Genomic DNA, 8,650 nt, shown 5'->3' with positions numbered 1-8,650 from the left:
TTTGTGATTTATCGATGTCTTTAGAGGAACTGAATTTAAAGAAGTGCAGGTTCTACTGTACCACGTGTTTGATAACGTAAGATAATTAGAGGAACTCTTTAAGATTTAGTGTCTAAGTGGCACCTTGGTATCAATGTTATTTATGACTTTAATAACTTTGAGGCACTTTATCTTACAACATAACTATATCCATATATTTAATTTTGAGCTGCGATCGACTTCCTTGTCACCACACCTATTTCCTCCCGATATAATTCAATCACACATTGTCAATTTAGAGGTTATTATGTCTGGTGAATAAAATATGAAATAATAATGTGTGGTCATGCTGGGGAACAGGCGAGGCTCTCACGTCCGACCCAACGACACACTGACATGCCCTTGAAACACTTTCTGGGATATCGTTGGACATATTGATGAGGGTGTTAAACTGAAGGGAGAGGTCATGTCAGTGTTGAAGTCAGTGGTGTAATTGGTGTTGGCTCCACACTTTAACTGAGGGTGGTGCATGTCTATGTAACGTGAGGAGACTAGTATGCAGCTGCTCTTCTTTGTTTTCTTGTCGAAATGGGCTTCATCATTTTACTAGATTAGATAACGTCGGATTCAAAGAGTGCATTTGTCTGATAGTTCGATTTGTGTAATGAGAATGTATAACCAGCAGGGGGGTCTAAATCCACGCCATGGTGCATGAAAAATGAATGATGGCTGGTCGCAGTGGACGACACTTCTGCATTATTTACTATTCATTACACCATTACACCCAGTTACTCCTCCACTGAATATGTCCACTGCAACTGGTTGAAAGGTAGGAAGTGAGAGTTCAAAAGGGGCAGATGAGTGTGAGAGTGTCCAGTCCCACAGTGAAGAGCCTCAGCTCGGCCTTCATGCACTCTCATTAAGTATTCTTCACTTTTTACAAGTTTATTCTTTGTTTTAATCACACAATGCACAAACATCTTGAAAAGCCTTTGCTCTGAAAGGTAACCCTAACTCTTCAAATCAGCTGGAAAGTGAATGATGCACATTTTCAGCAAAAAATTATGTTTTTCATTGATAATTTTACAAAACATTCTAATATTTTCCTGATATTTTATTCTCTTTGCCACATTAAAATGCTATTTTAGTAATCTAGATGTCAAGATACCTTTTTCTATTTTGTTTGCTCTTCATTTCCATGAGTTTCAATGACACAGATTTCAGTTTTCTCTCACAGACACATCAGCCGTGGTGAGGGGGGTGTATTTTTACTAATTATTCTACTGAAGTAATAATACAAATAAATAAGAATGTGCTCAACTTAAGGTAAAAAATACCACATAAAGTTACTTGGGTCAGTTGACCTGGTCCCCTCTCGTTTTTAAAGATCAAAAGCATATGAGAATATGTAACACAATGCATTGCAAAGATGTCGTGGACTAGAAATTACAGACATTTGCTGATAGGCTTATACCCAAAGATAATTCTAATAAGATATGTAAAGATACATGAGTCAAATCTTTTCTAACCGTGGGAGTTTAATGCTATATTGTTTTGTTTTTAAAGTTATCTGTTGAAGTTAGCCTGTACAACCAAAGGAAGAAAGAAAAGACATGTTCCTGCTCACTTGCTGCTCCTGATCTCCTGCTGTGGAAGTCACCAGGCAGGCTGAGAGGGTCGGAGCAGAACTTCCATACCAGAATAAACTTATGAAACCACAGCTCGCGGACTCAGACAGACTGGGTCGGTGGGATGACCTGAGGTCAATCGAACCACATGTCACATGTCTCTGATGTCTGTCTCTTCCTAACCCCTTTCAAAGGACGTTACGCTTTCACCGACTAATGCACGGATTTTCGAAACTTGGTGGAAGGATGAGACTTGGGTCAAGAAAGAACCCATTAAACTTCAAGGTGGATACAGACAAAGGGACTGATCCAGTTTTTTTAGTGTGGACATTTTCACAGAATTCAGATGAATCTTAATAAAATAAATCTGCCATAATCAGGAGATTGGTGTCTATGAAAGTGTGGAATTTGTTGCAGATCTTAATAAGAACTGGAGCAAGCAATTTTCAACATTGTTCCATGAGGGGACTCTTTAGCTTCTTTGCTATGTGTTCAGTACATTTCCCCAAATCTTCAGTGTTTAGCTTCAGTCTCAGTTGAGTTCTTTGTCTCATGAAGAAAAATGGTTGAAAGCAGAGGATGTGTAGTTTATGGCAAGATACGAAAATAACCTGAATAACATATTAGAGCTGAGCCAACACTGCAGCTAAAGAGTATCTTACAGTAAATGTGTAATTGCTAAACATAAGTGTTGTAACATCTGGATGATCATCACTACATGTGAATTGATTTCCCTGAATTAACATCTGGGGTTTATAGGGACTGTATTGTTTTTTCTTGTACTTCCACGAATTCAGGGGAAATAAACCAGAGCCAACAGGACACAGACTCTCTGTCACTGGACAATCTTGTAAAGTCAACACAAACATTATCATGTGGATCTAGTCATTTGACAGGAGGAACCAAACTTGAGCAGATGCGTATCGGTCTGGTCTGTCGGTCTGCGTGCGAGCCCGGTGCTGAACTCCTCATGTCTGCAGACAGATGCAGGCGGTTATGTTTCTGCCAGCCGGGGGCCGAGTCTGTGGATGTGAGAGACTTGGCTTCCTCTGACTTAAGGTCAGTGAGTTGCCATGGGAACTGACTTCAGGTCAGCCGTAAGCTTTTTAGCCGTGAACAGTCGACAGCCTTGTCAACCTCTTGAGATACGAGAGGTTTTCAGAACAACATCAGAAAGTTGGCGCCAGTGAGATTCCGAAAAATAGCTCATTCGAACAGAGAAGCTAAACCCACCTGGTCCTTCCTGTTTATATCAACGGCAATGATCTGGAACCTGTAGAGAATATTGAAAAAAGGCAAAGAACTTCTCCTATTGAAACTATACCTTAATGATGTAAACAACTTTAACATCTCCTTATAGAGCATATTCATATTCATATCATATCATATCATATCATATCATATTATATATATACAAATCAGAGTGTGTGTTTTTAGCGTATTTAGAAGCAGGATTTTTCCCAGAAGCAGGTTTACTATATATCTCCATCATGTTTTTAGTATAACCTGGAACCTCGGCAAACTGGAACAAAAATACTTGTTCTGTGAATGGCAAAGTTATCACAAACTCATCAGTAAAAGTGCGTCACACACAAAGGAATGCTTGATACATTTTTGGGAACATATCTGGCCTTTCCACTGAAAAGGGAACTTTAAACAATGTGCACATATTTGCTTAATGAACACTGATAAATGCTGAGAGAAGAGCTGAGATCTCAAGAGCGGCTGATTGGGTTTGAATGTGTGTTATGATGGAAACACAGTGAGTCTCTTCCTCTTTTTCCTTCACCACTTTAATAATGCTGTACAAGTAGATATAAACGTATAGATGCTGGCTATTATCAATGATTTTAAATATCGGTAGGGATATTTTCCAAAGATAAAGAACAGTGGTTGTGTCACTAACATAATATCTAAAGTGTAATGACATCAAGCAATCTTTGAGAGAGGAAACAAACATGGCCACACATGATTTATTTATTGTTAAAATTGAATATAAACTTCATTTTGTTTTCGTAAGATGTTGTTGTTGATCCACTTCTTTTTATTGCAATTATTATTATTATAGTATTTTGCATTACAGTAATAATATTAGTAGCAGTAGTACTGTAGTAATATAGTAGAGACTTATAATAACCCCAGAATCAGCAGTAGCGGCCCAGAAGTTTCGGAGCTCGACATTTGAATTCAAACACAGAATAAATCTTTCAGAATCATGAAACTACGAAAAGGGAGCAAGATTCAATTTGGGCTTTGCGTTGTTATCGATAACTCATAACACAAAATATATCTATAAATACTAAGGCCCGGTACCCAGCCCAAATTAAAAAAAACTTTAATTAATAAAATTCTTACATAAATGGGCAATTCATTAAAGGCTTTTTAATTTTCGCAAAGCAGGGAGCCTCGGTGTTCAGGGGCATGACTCATTCATCACAACGCAGAGCAGAAATCCAACCTCTCACCTCTTTTGGTTCTGGTTCTGTGACATGTCCTTACATCCACCTGTTTGTGATATGAGCCGCTCAACTGGTTTTACTCTTACTGCAGTCTGACAGTAGCATGAGGGCAGCGGCTGCACAGCACCGGAGGTAAAACACTCTCTGAGCTAATTGACAACAGGAAAGCGGACCCACATGACCACACTTACTCCTTTGGGGCCACTTTGAGTGTTAGTGAAGATATAAACTTAAGTGAAATTAATTCATATTTCAACCCTTAAGTGCATGAATGAAATATTGTTATTATATTCAGCCTTCGGGGCCTCAAACAGATAAAGGGGGTCTCCTGAGGGTCTTTCTGTTCGAGACATGAATGCTGCTAAAGTAAACTACTGGCAACTACAGTCACCAGCAAGAAACCGTTATTCTACAGTGTACCTACTTTATTCTACAACAGCTTATTAATGTAAAATATATTACATTACTATACTGTGTATTCATTCATGGTGTTTACTAAATCACTAGGAAATCTGATTATACACTAAAACATAGCTGGAAGCTTATGATTAGTTTTCACAATCATAACCTTTGAAAATTGCAAGCATGTAAATGGTTCAGGCAAAGAGGGTCTGTATTTATATAGAGCTTTTCTCATGACCACTCAAAGCACTTCACAGTACGTTTTTTGTCCTACCCTCATTCACACACACATTCATACAGTGCATCTATGGGAAAGCACTTGCTTCTATGAAGGGCAATATTACATCGGCAGATGGAGAAGACAGGGATTGAACCGCTGACCTGATAAAAATTCCACCGCTAATCAGGTCAGCGGTCTCCCCTCAGTCACCGCCACCAGCCAATGCAATATAAAACATGTTCAATAACTGACAAAATACAAAGCAATCCATAACAATTATTCCTCATGCTGAACAGGTTCTCAATCTGCCCGAATTCTGTTCTCTTATTTAATTTTCACAATAGATGACCTTATTTGAAAAACAAGTTCAGTAACTTTTATTTAGTCATTTCTAATGAAATTCTTGGAGAATCAAACCCACAAAACAATCAACAAGTTGTTAACAAACTGTTTACCAGTTCAAGCCCACACATCATGTACACTGACCCCGGAAGATGTGTCAGGTTCCATATAGTCCAACGTACATGAGTACATTCTCCAGTCTTCTTACACACCAAAAGGTGTCTCAGGGTTGACATCAATAAATTGCTTAAAAATGTAAAAAGATGAATAAAATGTAAGTAATGATCATTTGCAGAGCTTGTGGGATCCTCTTGAGGCTTCAAGCTGATCACAGGTTGGCAGTAATAAATGGGTTGGATGCCCTCATGACTTTAAGATCATCCAACATCCCTACGGGACTTTGTCATGATGCAGACAACTGCAGTGTTTCTGCCGGATTTGCTTATGTGACACTTACCTAGCAGTTGCAGTTGTACGATGCTAAATAAAACACACAACTGTTTGGCTATGAGCATAACAAGCAAGTTTCCCTCCCGGGAGGAGGAAAGTCACGTGATACAATAGATCTGCAACTTAAGGTAAAATATAACCTTGTGTCCTTTATAGATTTGAAAGCAAAATCTTTGATCACATTGTAACACTGAAGTAAAAAATAAATGACAAATTAACGTTACTTTAATGACCAACCTAGATATATAATCTATCATTTTGCACAGCAGCTGAAATGGTGCATGTTTGCTAATGTTACTGGAAAACTTGTATATTTGCAGCATGCAGCTTACAGGAATGATATCAAGCTGTGATTTGGATTATACGATTTCAAATTCAGCAAAAAGGACAAAGCAAGGAAATGTTGTGTGTAATGTTGTTTGCTGTTTGCATTTTATACGATTTGAATGACCTCCATAGTACTGATGCTACGTGTCTATGAGCTGATTGTCTGGTTATGAATGGGACAAATGCAAGTTCTGTTCCACACATGTTGCGTTAGAAGACATCATGAGATAAGACTGCTGATCGAGGCTGATACTGCCCTTGGCTTGGAGGTGACAGATAGGTGAATGTGTGTTTGTTCTGTCTGCCACTTATCCAATACGTCCTACAGCCTGTGTGTGTAGCTGTGAGTTTGTTTGCACATGTCTCCATGTATGTGTATGTAAGAGCTTTGCCCACTTGGAAATATGATGTACATTGGATAGAGAGATCATGGAGTAGATGTGAGTGGACCGAATTGACCTCTCAGCAGAAAGTCAAGTGATTAACAATGCACTGTACAGATTTATGGTTAACGTATCGGTGGTAATTGGAGTATGGGATTAAGAGGCTTATGGTGGCTAACAACAATGACATTCTATTGGACATCCGTCCAGCTGGAATATCAATAGCTGCTCCCGGTGTGAAGCCCGGCCAAAGAAATCACTATCGCCATCCATAACCTTTGTTTTCCGAGAAATAGGTGTCATTATCGTATATCACATATGGCAGTTATTTTGTGTCAAGTGCACTGCACCCCCCTAGAGGGTAAGCCACATGGGTTTAGATTCGGTCAAGATAAGAGGACGTGTCCCCACCAATGTCAGAGAGTTGTGAATCATCCTTATCAATGTATTAACCCATCTCAAACAGATCTGCCATTTTACCACCCTCTGTGTCACTGGAACGATTTACGCAGGTTCTGAAAAGTGTGTTTTCCGCAATGTAGAAGAGAAGGACTGAGATATGGGGGGGGACACTCAAGTATGATCATGCAACCGTTAACTTCAAACTGTTCCGCAGTATTGACCAGCTGGAGCTCGGGAGTTTTTGTGAAGTGATTGCTCATTTGTGAGGTTGAAAATTCCTTCCAAAGCAAATCAATCTGGGTTGATGAAGATGGAGTCAAAGTAACAGCCGAGTGCAGCTAATAAGAAAGTTCTGCAGTCAATCCAAAATGACTTACTGTTTAATGCTTTCCCCCTTTTCCGTGGCTGGCTCAAGATTTATTAATGCAAATAAATGATTCATGAACATTATTCATGATGTAAATGAGCTTATCTGAGGAATGTCAGGAAAAGCTTTATTCTGAAAGGCCTGTTTGAGACTGCTGAAGAAAGCAAGAAGATTTTAAAGATGTGTGTTTATGAAAAGCCCAAGCTCATTCAAGAGATGAGCGATGGAATTTTTTTTAAACGTCAAGAATCAATCACACTGATCTACTCCCCTTCTGTGTATATTTCCTGTTTTATTTTGAAATATCCGTTATTTTGTGCCTTTCTACTTCCCCCTAATTCCCCCTATTTTCCTGACCTTACTGCACATACAGGAAATTACCTTGGTGTGGTTGGTGCACTTTACAGACAACAATATAAAGTGTGATGCAGAGTCAGTGTGATGCAGGGGGCTTGTTTGTGAGCCCCACTGCCATGGGGAAAAAACTGTTCAGGTGACGCAAGGTTTTAGTCCTGATGGCCCGGAACCTTTTCCGGAAAGGAGTCTCTGGAACAGGTGGTGAGCGGGATGGGAAGGATCAACGATGATCTTGCCTGCTCTCCTACTGGTCCTGGAGTGGAACAGGTCTAGGAGAGCCGGCAGGTTGCAGCCGATGACCTTCTCAGCTGACCGAATGATCCGCTGCAGTCTGCCCTTGTCTTTGGCAGTGGAGGCAGCGAACCAGACGGTGATGGATGAGGTGAGGATGGACTCAATGATGGCTGTGCATAACTCAACCATCACTTTCCGCGGCATGCTGAATTTCCCAGGAATCTGAAAGACTCCACTGTTTTAACTGGGGAGTCGCACGTGGTGAGGGGGGCGGTTTGGGCTGGGCTCCTCCTGAAGTCTGCTACCATCTTTACAGTTTTTAAAGCGTTCAGCTTCAGGTGGTTCTGGCTGCACCAGGAAGCCAGGCTGTTAACTTTCTCTCTGTAGGCGGCCTCGTCCCCATTGGAAATTAAACCAATAAGGGTTGTGTCGTCAGCAAACTTCAGAAGTTTCACAGAGGGATGGCTGGAGGTGCAGTTGTTGTGTAGAGGGAGAAGAGGAGAGGAGAGGGCACACACCCTTGAAGGGCTCCAGTGCTGATGGTCCGGGTCTCAGAGACAAGCTTCCTCAGCGTCACGCGCTGCTTCCTGTCGGTCAGGAAGTTAGTGATCCACCTGCAGGTGGGCTCAGGCATGCTCAGCTGTGTCAGCTTGCCCGGAGAAGAGCTGGGGAGATGGTGTTGAATGCGGAGCTGAAGTCAACAAACAGAATCCTGGCGTAGGTGCCGGGGGAGTCGAGGTGCTGGAGTATGAAGTGGAGTCCCTTGTTGACTGCGTCGTCTATGGACCTTTTGGGTCTGTAGGCAAATTGCAGTGGGTCGAGGAGGTAGTTAGTTATTGTCTTGAGGTGGGTCAGCACGAGGCGCTCAAAGGTCTTCATTACTACGGAGGTCAGGGCGACTGGTCTGTAGTTATTAAGGCCTGTGATCCTCTGCTTCTTGGGAACGGGGATGATGGTGGATGTTTTCAGGCAGGCGGGTACAACACATTCAGCCAGTGAGGTGTTGAAGATGTCCGTGAACACTGGAGAAAGCTGATCCGCACAGTGCCTCAGTGTGGAGGGGGAGACAGCGTCTGGTCCAGCTGCCTTGCGAGGGTTCC

This window comes from Platichthys flesus, chromosome 7 (assembly GCF_949316205.1).
Source record: "Platichthys flesus chromosome 7, fPlaFle2.1, whole genome shotgun sequence".
Classification (NCBI taxonomy): domain Eukaryota; kingdom Metazoa; phylum Chordata; class Actinopteri; order Pleuronectiformes; family Pleuronectidae; genus Platichthys; species Platichthys flesus.
This window is presented reverse-complemented; position numbering follows the sequence as displayed.